This window comes from Sturnus vulgaris, chromosome 1, assembly GCF_052056855.1.
Source record: "Sturnus vulgaris isolate bStuVul1 chromosome 1, bStuVul1.hap1, whole genome shotgun sequence".
Classification (NCBI taxonomy): Eukaryota; Metazoa; Chordata; class Aves; order Passeriformes; family Sturnidae; genus Sturnus; species Sturnus vulgaris.
This window is the reverse complement of record NC_142243.1, coordinates 17,771,027-17,782,893: the sequence shown is the minus strand read 5'-3', so window position 1 is coordinate 17,782,893 and position 11,867 is coordinate 17,771,027.

Sequence of the window (11,867 nt, the reverse complement as noted above, 5' to 3'; positions counted from 1 at the left end):
AGCCGACCTATAATTCGATCTTGTCCTGTATTAGGACCTCATTAAACACAGAAAGTCGCTTTTTCACAAATGCTTCCATCAGGCATGTAATCTCATTACACTCATTAGAAAGTCAAATGTTAGTCGGACTTCAGTTTAATTATAAGTTATGGAAGTGTTGTACCGTTTCCTTCTGTGTATAGCCTCGTTCGTCTCAATTGGCTTTGGTGATGCGATCCCCCACAATTAAAACACTACAATCATTGTTATGTGGCACCTTTTCTTTGGCGTGCCACTTTTTTGTGATTCAATGCTTCAACACATCCTTTAGTATGGTGCAGATGAAGCGGAAGAGCCGGCCTTCGCATGTAAAGCACCAGGGTCTCTATCTTGTCACTCTCCCGTCTTGACTTGGCAAGTCCCTTTAAACGCAATCTTCAAAGAGACTGACAGCTCCTTTTGACTGACTCATCATCCATTCACCCCAGCGCCGCGCTCCTGCGACAAAATCCGCCGCACAGAGCAGGAGGGAAGCGCCTGTGCAGGTCTCCCGGCCCAGAGGGTCCCGGCGGGACCCGGCGGCTCCCGCAACACCGCAGCTTTTGCGGCAGCTTTGGGGGGTTTGCTGGTGGGGAACACGGCTCGGCGCGGTACGGACCAGAGTGGGGAAGGCGTGCCTGACAGCCACGCAACTCCGGCTCCAGCCGCCTGCCCCCTCCTCCCCGCGGCCGTGAGCTGCACCCTCTAGCGCTGTGCCCCGGGGCCCCGTGGGCAGTGTCTCCCCGCCGCCCTGCCCCGCTCCCAGAGCCCCCCACTTTACTCCTGAAACCCCGCTCCGGCTCTTGTGGGTCCATCCCTTCGCGCCCGCACTGCCCCGACGGCGCCCCGGGGGGGGGCGGGAGAGGCCCGTCCGGGCCCCGGGACTGTCCCGCCTCCCTCCGCCTCTCCCCGCAGCCCCGCGGGAGCTGGAAAGGAGGGTAGAAGAGAACAAAAAGGAAAGGGGGGAGAAAATCCCCAGCCCCGCTTGGGGTAGGAGGGAATGTTAAAGGCACTTGCAGGCAGTTTGCTTCCCGCAGTCTCACAGGAGGGAGGTGCGGATTGTAGGTGTGCGGGCTGTTGCTGTGCTTCCGGAACCAGCATCACTCTTGATGCTCAAGGTGTAAAGACAACTTAATTATCGAAACCGACAATCCTTCCTTTTAAAAAAACCAAAACAAAAACCCTAAACCACATCAACAAAAAAAAAACCCCAACCCGAAAAACCAAAACAACAAACAAAAACCAAAAAACAACAAGACCCCCACCCAAAGGAAGGGAAGCATCAGACCGCTCATCTGCACAGCCAGCAAAAAGATGAGAAGGCGTGCGTGACTTCCCGGCAGAGCTGTGCGCAGGCAGGGGCTGCCGTGGGCACTGTGAACCCGTCCCGCCGCGGTTCCCAGGGCCTCTCATCTGCCGGCAGTCGGGTGAGCGCCCTGCGAGGCGCGGGACGTGAAGCCTCCCGAGCCCGGGATCTCATCCCTCTTTCATTCACGCATCTCTCGCTGGCACCGAGTACCAGCTGCGAGGTCGAACAAACACCAGTTGAGTGTCCCCTGGTAAACCTCCCGCTTTCCAAAGCATCCCGCAGCCGGTGGGAATGGTCCTAAATAACTCCACAACAAACCGCTCTGCCGAGACCTGGAAGCGTGGGCGGGAGGCGATTCCCACGACGGGGCCGGGGTCTGGCCAACAGGTGCTCGGGTTTGGCGGAGGGCGCCGGGGGAGCCCGGGGAGGCAGAGCCTCCGCTGCCAGAAAGCAGCCTGCTCCGGCGCCTCCGGCTTTACATGGCGTGGAAGCCGCAAACAATCGCAATGATATCTTTATTGCTAGGTTCATGTCCTGGGCTATAACATATCAATCCCTGTCGTGGTTCTCTCGGATGCACCTGGTATTTCAAACTTGTTCTTTTTGTGCTTCTGGGTCCTGGACTGCAGCTGCCTAAAGCGAGCAAAGAGAGAGGCCCTTACAATGTGTCCAAGACGTGTTGGCATGGTTTGCTTGTCTTTAATGTACCATTAACTATTGTCTTTACACAATATGGGAACTGTAAAGCATGACATGTGTTATAATAAAACACATTTTCAACGATACACTTGGACTCGGCGCTGGGATGCAAGCAAACAAACAGGCCCAAATCTTGTTTTGTCTCCCTCGCTAAGCCTACTGGCAATTAAACTTAAGACCACTGCTTTCCCCTGATCAGCCAATTAAATTTTATGTCTCCTAATTTTTCACATAAAAAAAAAGTCTCGGTGCCGGCCCCTAAAGACATTGATTTTCTTGCTATCACCTGGCGCTCAGACCTTAGTTCCATTTATCAAGAAGGGAAACGTCAGGCGTTGCATAAAGTGACTCTGTTACCATAAGGCTCTCACCATCCTGCCCTATTGTTTTCCCTTGTTAATAACTCATTACCAGGATTTAACAAATCAACCATTACATATGTTTTGTGTCTCCATATTTTGATCCGTACGATTAAGCAGATGTTACGATTGAAAATTGAAAAGTCCAAGGCTACTCTCGTCTGAAAGAAAGAGGGCAGCCTCAAACAACGAGCTAACAATGAGATTCAGAAGATCTTCAGAAAAACATTTACGACCAATAAACAGACTCCAACCTGCTCCATTTCAACCATTGTGCGCCTTAGGGGAATAATTAGGTTGAATAGGAAGAGGTCCGCGGGGTTTTCAATGCCAAGCCCACAGGTGCGGGGTGGCACGATGAATGATCCGCCTGATTTTTGCCAGGCTCAAGGGCCCTTCTCCTGGCCGGGCGAGCAGATACGAAATATTGTCATTTCTTTTAATTCACAGCGTTACTCTCAGGGCGAACAAAGGGGCGGGGGATGAATGGCTCCGGCTGCAGGCAAGGCGCGCCCGGCCGCCGCTGGCCTCTCCGGCGACCGCCCGGCGGGGACGAGCGCGCCGCCACCGCCGCCGCGCCCGGGGCCGGTCCCGGCGGGCTCGGGGGGGTGCCCGTGCCCCCCGCGCCGCCGCGCGCCCCCCGCGCCGTTCCCCTCGCGCGCCGCCCCGGGCCCGCGCCGCCCCCGCGCCCCGCGCCGCCGCGCGCCTCGCCGCGGGCCGGACCCCGCGCGGGCGCACGTGCGCCCCGCCGCTCCCCGCGCCGCCGCCGAGGCCGGGAGGGGCCGGGCGGGACGGCCCCGGGCCGGGGGCGGCTCCCAGCCGCGGCCCCCGGTGCGGACCCGCCGCCGTCGGGGCTCCGGCGAGCGGCAGCGGGCGGCGGCAGCGGGGCTCTCCCGCCCGGCGGCCCGCGTTGCGCATGGAGGTCTCCAAGAGGGGGCCCGTCTGTCGGGCTCCCCCGCGGGCGAGGGCGGCGCCGCCGCTGTGCGGTGGCAGCGCCGTGGGCGGCCCCGGGGGGTGCTCCGCGAGGAGCCGTCGCGTCGCGCCGCGGGGCCACGTCTGGCGGCGGCCACGCCGGAAGGAGCGGGGCTCCCCCCGGGCGGCCCCTGGGGCGGCGGCGCCGGCTCCGGAGGCAGCTCTCCACTCTGCGTCTGCGGGCGCAATACCCGACCGGGCGGCCGGGAGCCGGTACCCGGGGGACCTACGGGACCACCCGCCCCTTGCCCGCCCCGGTCCCCGCGTCCCCAGCCTCCGCCTGCCGCCCCGGATCGGCGCGGAGCCCCGCTTTCCCCGTGCACCTGCTCTGCGCAACCTGGAACGCCGAGCGGCTTGGAGAAGGCAGGGGAGGCCCGGTCCCGCCGCGTCAGCCCCGCTATGGCGCCCCGCAGAACAGCACTGGGGTGCCAAGAGGCTCTGCCCGGCCCTGCCCGGCCCCGCCCGGACGGACCACGGCCGCCCCGGTCCCCCTGATCCTCCCCGCCCCGGGATTTCCAGTTGAAGCGGCGCGGCCCGAGCCTCCGGCCCCGCCGGGCGCAGGCTGTCGGTCCCCGAGGACTGGCAACGCGGCGGGGTCTCACGGGCGGGAGCATCCTCCGCCAGAGCCCCGACGGGGCCGCGAGCCCTCTGCCGTCTCGGGGCGCAGTGAGAGGACCGGGTGGAGGAGACTCCTCCACGGAGGAGCTCCGCATCTCGCGGGCGGATGAAGGCGCCTTCCCGTTCTGGGAAATACCTCCGCCGAGTAGTGCCCCGACGGATGCACAGGCCCCCAAGTTCACCGGGGGCCGGGACCGATTCAGAGCGGCCGCGCATCGCCCCAGCCTCCCGCACTCCGGCCCTGGGCAGGGAGATGTCCCAGGCAGGAGCCACGGCTCGGACCCGGGCGGACGGCTCCCCGGTGGATGGCGGGCAGGGTGGATGACGCGAGGTGGGCACCCCCGACGGCGCAGACCCCCACTCGGGCGATACCGCTGGGAGCTGCCCCTTGCCGCTGAAGCGAGAAGCGGCTAGAGGCGCGTTGGGGCGAGTGGCGAGAGCCCCTGTAGGCTCAACGCGGCTCAGAGAGCTCTTTCTCGTGCCTGGCCGCCGCCGACGGGTTCGGAATGGCAGTTTTGGGAAATGGGGGGAAACATGGTGCATTCGGGACGTGTCTTGAGCGATCGTGCCCGCCGGTGTGGGGAGCACGGGGTCGGAGATGCGCAGAGCACTATGGCCCCCCCTCGGCGGAGCGCAGCCCGCGACACTGACCTTCCCGCGGGGGGGACCGGGACGCGCCTTTCACGGAATTAGCCGCACAGACGTCTCGCTATAACTTTTGTTCCCTGCCACCGCCTGGACACACCGCACCCGCTCCGCAGCCAGTCCGTCCCGTCCCGTCCCCGACGGCTCTCCCCGTGCCCTGCCCCGACAATGCGTGAAATGCATCACTGTCACCGGGCGCGGGTGACAGATGAGGCGAAGGCGCGGACCCCTCGCCAAGGTCAAGTTGAAGATGCCGGTGGCGGTGCGGTCGCCGCCGGCTGAAGCTGAACAAGGGGGCCCTTTCCGACGTTATATTTCTACCTCCCCCGTTTCCCCTTTGCCAGCCCTTTCTCCGGGACCTGCGGGGCCGAGGCGCGGTCCGAGGGACCGGGGTGCTGCTCGGTGCTGCGCGAGGGGGGGTGGTGGTGGCACGGAGTGCCAGAGCTCTGTGCCCTGGGGGTCCGGGTCGAGCCCAGCCGGGCAGTGCTGTTCTGGGCCGGGGCGCGGAGCCCCCGTTGCGGTCACAAGCGCGGTCACAGCCTTGAAATAAACTGCAAAACGCTTCGGGGTGAGTTTTACCGCGCGTTTAGCAAAAGTTTTCCAAACGGAGTCTGGTTAAACAAACACTTCGCCCTGCTCCCGGCTCCCTCTCTCCCTTGCTCTGTGATGATTGATATTTTTTATTCAGCCAACTTTTATTTACCTTGCAAAAATGTTGGGGACAAATGTGATAAATTACAGATATGCAAATTTCTTTGAATGGCGTTGTAAGTGTGTCTCGCTGGAGCTGAATAAGTCCTTGCAAGTCGGTCTGCGCGCACTCAGGACCCCAGGGAGCTGATCAAAGCACCCTTTCTCTTTCATCCCCAGTATTCTCCTCCAAACTATTTCGATACAATATGTTTCCATGATGCACTTAATGTGCTAGGGACACAGAACTCATTACAACCTAGCTAGTTCTGCCGACCCCTTTGTTCAGAGGCATAAAGTTAAAAAAAAAGGAGGGGTGGAGGGGGGGGGGAGCGCTGCTAGTTGCCAGCTTTCTGAAATGTTAAAGCATGCGTCATTTTTCACCAGGTCTCGTCTTGATATCCTCAAAAGACAAACTATGAAACCGGCCTCAGCCCTTTCTGGCATTAATTACGCTGCTGTCCAGCCGATCTGTTTTTCCTATTATATGCATTTCTCAGCAGGGTTTTTTTTTTTTTTTTTTTTTTTGCAAGACTAATGCAGCTGCAAGTCGAAGTATGAATACGTTGTATCGGTATAGAAAAAAATAAGTGGAAAGGCTGAAAAAGATGTCAAAGTCAATGTTGATGTTTTTATCGCTTGCCCCACGTTTGAGACAGTGGCTTTGGAAAAGAGTTTTGAATCACCCTGTTATGTTAACTGGTTTTGCCTCGAATTCTAAGCTTCTTAGAAGGGAAAATTCTCAGCCGGAGGCTGCTGAAAGCAGGTTACTTTTTATTGAATGCCTATGCTCCCAACAAATCTTTTTTTTTCGCTGGAGAAACGCTTAAAAGTATTTGAGGAAATCATTGAAAATTAGAAGCCCTGAGTTCAGGGCAATCCATTTCCAACCCATGGCGAGGTGGCGGCTGTTTGGGGAAATGACTCCAGCGGGATGACAGTAAGAAATAAACTCTATTTCAGCGGATGGCGCGTTTGTTTACGGGGTTGATTGGTTGACGGAAATGGCTGGCAGCCAGTTCTGGGAAAGATTCCAGACCTGACTCCGATTAACCCTCTCTGGTGAAACTCTGCTGGAAACCAACTCACCAGCAATTGCCATTAATCTACTTACTAATTAAGCCAATTCATTTCTAAAGGAGAAAAATTCCTTTCTTTGGCCAAACTGATGGGAGGAAATTTGAAAGAAGCGCCAAACTGTGTAACTGTAATTCAGCCAAGGACTGCTAAAACAAGGTGTTGATATATAGCTGGAGATTTAAAACAAGTTTCTAGGGCAACAATCCTTTGGAGACGGTGGTACATAGTGCATAGTAGATGAAGCTCGAATAATGGTGGACTGCAGTGTGCAATTGTACGGACATTGGTTGGAACCAGGACTGCTTTTCCCAATTAAGCCGCTCAAGGCTTTTACTCCTAATAATTTATCTGTCCCGTTTTAACGTTTCAGCCTTGGGTGACAGCTACAAAGAGCATCTGTGCCGGACCCAGTGAACATGGTCACAGAATCATAGAAAATACTGTACTGGAAGGGGCCTACAGAAGTCATAGAAGTCCAACTCCTGCCTCTTAACAGGGCAACCCCAAAAATCACATCATGTGCCTGAGACCATTGTCCAAACGCGTCTTGAACACTGGCAGTCTTGGTGCCGTGACTACTTTCATCTCCCCTCGTCCCAGGGTCCGGATCAGCCCAAGAAGACGCAGGACACACTCTGCCCTTGCAGTACTCTGTGCCCGCCAGGACCTGCCAGCGGTTCTCTCGGCAACGTGGCGTTCCGGCCATGCCGCTCCAAGGCTCTCGGTGGTAGTGAGGTATCACCTTTAGGCAAGCAACGTTTAGCTCGCTCTGGGCCAGCGAAGAGGAGTCCCAGGGTGACCCGGCCGCCGGCCGAGTACGCGGTGAGCTGGCCCGGAGGGTGGGGGGCTCTTTTCAGAGCAAGCCGCCACTCCCTGCGCTGCTGGCAGCAGAGCACCTGCAAGGTGAGGAGAAGAAAGTCTTGAGAGAGAACTTCAGCCTTCGACTTGGCACCTGCAGGAGAAGGAGCAGCCCCCGGCTCCTTGCCCTGTTTGTCGGCCCTGCAGCCAGCAACCCTGCTCACCCTCGCCCTCGGGGCCTGGCTCGAGCACAGTCAAGGGCACCTGTCGTCCCGGGCACACCCGGGGCCTCTTCACCCTTCGCCTTTGCCTCTGAAACAGCCGTGCCCCCGCTATTCTCTCCCCCGCACCACTCTCTGTCCCGCACCGCTCGCAGAGCAGCTCTGCCACTGTCCCCCGTCTGGTCCTTTCTGTGCCTCCGGTGACCAGCAGCGCTGACATTCCCAAAGCAGTGCTGAGGGAATGGGGCCTGCGACAGGCACGGAGCCGGGAAGGGAAGGCCCAGGGAAAGGGTGGCCCAGCCTTAGGCCACGACGCTCCTTCAGACCCGCGCCCCCCGCGCCCCCAACCACCATTGGGAGCATTAGGGGCGCAGCACCCGGGGGGTATGGCGTGAGAGACAACACACTGAAGGAAGGATAGTTTTAAATAAGTGCAACCGACCCTTCGTTTTTTCGTCGCTGCTGTGTTTCGTTTGCTGTGGTTTTGTTTCCTTTCGGGTGCGGGCAATCACAAGAGGAACAAATTAAATGTTCGGCGGAGCCGTCTCCGGACAAGGCGGCGGTGGTCAAAGCGCTCGGCGGGAGGTAGGAGGATGCTGAGCCCTGGACATGGACAAACCACCCTCCCGGAAAGCAGCAGCCTCGTGTCATTGCACGAAAATGACAAGACAAGATCTCATGAAATACACGGTCCCACCAAGTGATGACAGCAAAACTATGGACGTAAGCTGGAGGAGAATGGGGAAACATTTCCTCCAGCAGCTGATGGCAAAACTTAGCAGGTGCTGTAGGTAGTGCAATGTGCCTTCGTATCTCAAGCAAACACTCAACTTCTTCATTTAAATCTCTCTCATAAAAAATAGGATGCGATATCCTAAAAAGACTAATGACATTTCACAGGTAATGCAATTTAGAAAGAAACACTTCCATGTTTTCTTTTCCAACAATGTGCATTTTTGTAAACTGCTATAAATTGCAATTCAAAAGCCCTGATCTCGCCATCCCCAATCATTTTTTATACTGATCAAATGAATGCAGATACTCCCATTTGGGAGGGGCGACATGACATTTCACTTGGCAGTTCTAAACAGGTCACAGACCTTTCACAGACCCTAAGGCAGTGGGAGGGAGCTCTTTACGAAACCGTGTAACCAAATCAAACCAATGGTTACCCCTTTTCAATACCATTGGAATGGTTTGCACAATGCTATTCACATAGCAGCAGAGAAACTGAAAGGATGGTCATCCAATGGAAATTTCTTTTCTTTTGTTTAAACTTGTGGAGCTCCAAAAAAAAAAAAAAAAATACTGGAAAACAATTACTTTTTGTATGACAAAAAGGCTAAACACTTCTACGTACAGCCGTACGTGTACACCAGGGCCTTCAGTGCGCCTGGATGTTTATACAGATATAGTCACACATCTGTGTGTGGGGATGTACATTTATTGGAGATGTTGCTTTGTTTGAAGCCATAGGCACAAAGACACAACATGGCTGCCCTGGAGATGACCTATTGCTTTCAAGTTGCTTGAACACATCAGAATTTCTATTGTTGAGGTTGATTAATTGAAACTGATAAGTTACCATGAATAAAGATTGTTTTTCTGTTTAATGTGGTGGGCCTGATTTGGTAAATGCTTCATTCATGTAGCCTTGCAGCGCAGCATATGGGCAAGATTCATTCAGTATCGCAAACATATACAATTTATTATGCCTGTATGGTCACAACCAAAAGGCCTTTCTATTTTAATGACAAAGTTTGAATGAAAAATTCCATTTAAAGAGTCACTAACATTAAGTGCGGCTTTGTAATTTATTCCTGTTGCCGGCTGCCGGGGAATCGAGCCCTTGGAAAAGCGAAGGCGCAGCGGGCAGGGCCAGCTCCGGGGCCAAGCAGCCGCTCCTCGCAGGTCTGGCCGGCCCACGCGTGTGGAGGACCCTCCCGGTGTCACACGCTCCCGGTGTCACACGCTGCTGACAAACCCATCACTCTCGTGTCGCGGCACCGACGCCGCCGCCGCGTCCCCGCGCTGCGCTGGAAGGGGCGGACGAGGGACCCGCCGCGGCCTCCGGTGCCTCCTCTCCCGGCAGAACCGCCCGAGGGCCCACGAACTCCTGTGCCCGGAGCAGGAGGTGCCAGTGTCCACCCAGCCCTGCCTACACCGAGGCTGCGGTGCCCTCCCTGCGTCCCGAACCACGGCCTGGGCGGGCGGGGGCTCAGCGGGGCTCTCCGCATCCCCACGGAGCTCACCCCGGCCCCGGTGCTGCAGGGAGGGCGGCGGGATGCCCGTGAGTGCTGAGTGTGTCCCGCCGGGTGTCCTCCCCGGCCGTGGGTGACACCGCGGGGGCGATGACACGGGAAGGGCATGGGAGAAACAAAAGGCTCCGTCTCCAGTAGATAGGCTCGCCCAGGGCGTTGAGTTCATACTTAAGAATGAAGTCAAGCCCCACTGTAGCCAAGGGGAATCTTTGCTTCAACACTTTACACCCTAACCTTTCTCCTTCCCCATCTCTTGCTGGCTAACCACTGGTTTAAAAGTTTTCAACACAGACGATTCTCAGGCTTGACCTCACTTTTGCTTAAAAAACCCGTGTCGTTTTCTGCATGATCCATTCCCAAGTGAAACAGGTCAAAACAGCAACAAAGCCTCACCCAACAAGGGAAAAAAGATCAAACTTGAAATGAAGATGTGACGACGACATGTCATGAACTACCGTGTGGTGCAAATCACTACATTTCAGTCCACGAGTAGGGGGTTTGGTCCTCTTGCTGTTCGTTTGAGGGGATTTGTAAGGCAACATTTCACAAAATCAGCATGTTTGTCAGACAAAGTAGAGATTCTGCAATATCACAAATAAGCAATTAATTATGGGGGTGAAATTTATGAAAAATCCCTTGAAAGAGCCCTTTCAAGCATTTTTTTAAAAATATGACCTCTTAACCTTTTTCTTCTCGATTGACAGAGTAATTTGAAACAGAAACAATGTAATCTATCAAAATAAGTTGTGTTACTTCTGTAAATCAGATATTTATGTTTGAGCTTTCTCCTACTGACAAGCTGTAAAGGTCCACTGTTATTCCAAGGCTTTATCTCTGAGATTCTTGTCTTTTCTGCTCATTAAGAGTCTGTCTACAGATTACAAAGTCAATAGATGCAAACACCAGACTGTGAGAAAACTCTCCCTGAGTACATAAAAATCAACAGCACTGGATACTATACAATGGAAAGCATAGATGTTTGTAGGTGTTCAGTTTTATCATCTTTAAACAAGCAGAGAGTAAATACTGTGGCAAAACTTCACCTTCCAGTGTTGCACACTTCCTTCTGCCATTCCTAAAGGTGGATCTCTCTGCAGCATCATTTCGAAGTGGCAGATGTGAGTTTAAATGAAAGATAGTTTACAACTGTTTTGAGTTTTCTGCCCATAGCTACAGTGCTGATTATGAATCCAACTAGCAGGCAGTGGACCTGGATGGGATGACTTAACAAATACTTTTATGGATTATCCTGTAAAGGCATGGCAGAATATAGTGGAGTTCTTTGACATCACTAAAAGACTGAAGGATCCTGGGCCCTGAACAGGCTCCTTCAGTTCTTGAGAGGTGCTTTGAGTGGCAGTGTTTCAGTATTTCCTACACTATCGAGTCCAAGTGACTATATGCACATTTTAAAAAATGCTGTAATGCGTGCATTCTCGATATTCCTTTGTGCTTTCATGTTACAATGTGACTAAAGTAAAAAATAGACAAAACTCTCTGCTTCAACCCAAACCACATGAAGGAGAAATTATCTATGAGGTAGCTGAAGCACAGAGTTTGATGGATGTTGCCAAGCTATTCGAGAATTACTGTCAATAACACTCTTTTAGATATCTACAAGTAGTGTTTGGGGCCACCCTAAAAAGTTGTCAGAAACCCCAGGTGTTTTCCCGGGCTCCCTGTGGCTAGCAGCGGGGCTGCAGCGGGCACAGCCCGGGAGGAGCCGCCTGCCCGCCCTGCGCTGAGCCTGCGGAGCGGCCGTGCGGGGCCGGGGCTGAAGGGGGGTCCCAGCCCACGAGTGTCTCCTTCCCCTGCTGCCAATGGCTCCCGTCATACGACAGCTCAGTGTTTGGTGTTGAAAGAGCAATTGAGTTCCAGAGCAAGGCGCAATCAAACTTCCCGTTTTGCCCAGCAGCAGAGTAGACCTGGCGTCTTCCCTGACACGAAGTTAACTTTGGGACGGGAGGGAAGTAGGAAACTTTAAGATGATTTGATGCTTTACAGTTGGCAGCTCATTTATTTCTTCTGAATTAACTTTTCCTGCCTATACTACTGTCATGCACCACCCTCTCAAGTGTATGGTGCTTTTCCACTTCAGGTGCTACACGGAGCAGTAATTCCTGGGAGCCCCAAAGGAACCTCCTCCACAGCAGAGCTTTGCACCTGGTCCGTGTGCCCAGCAAGGCTGTGCTCACAG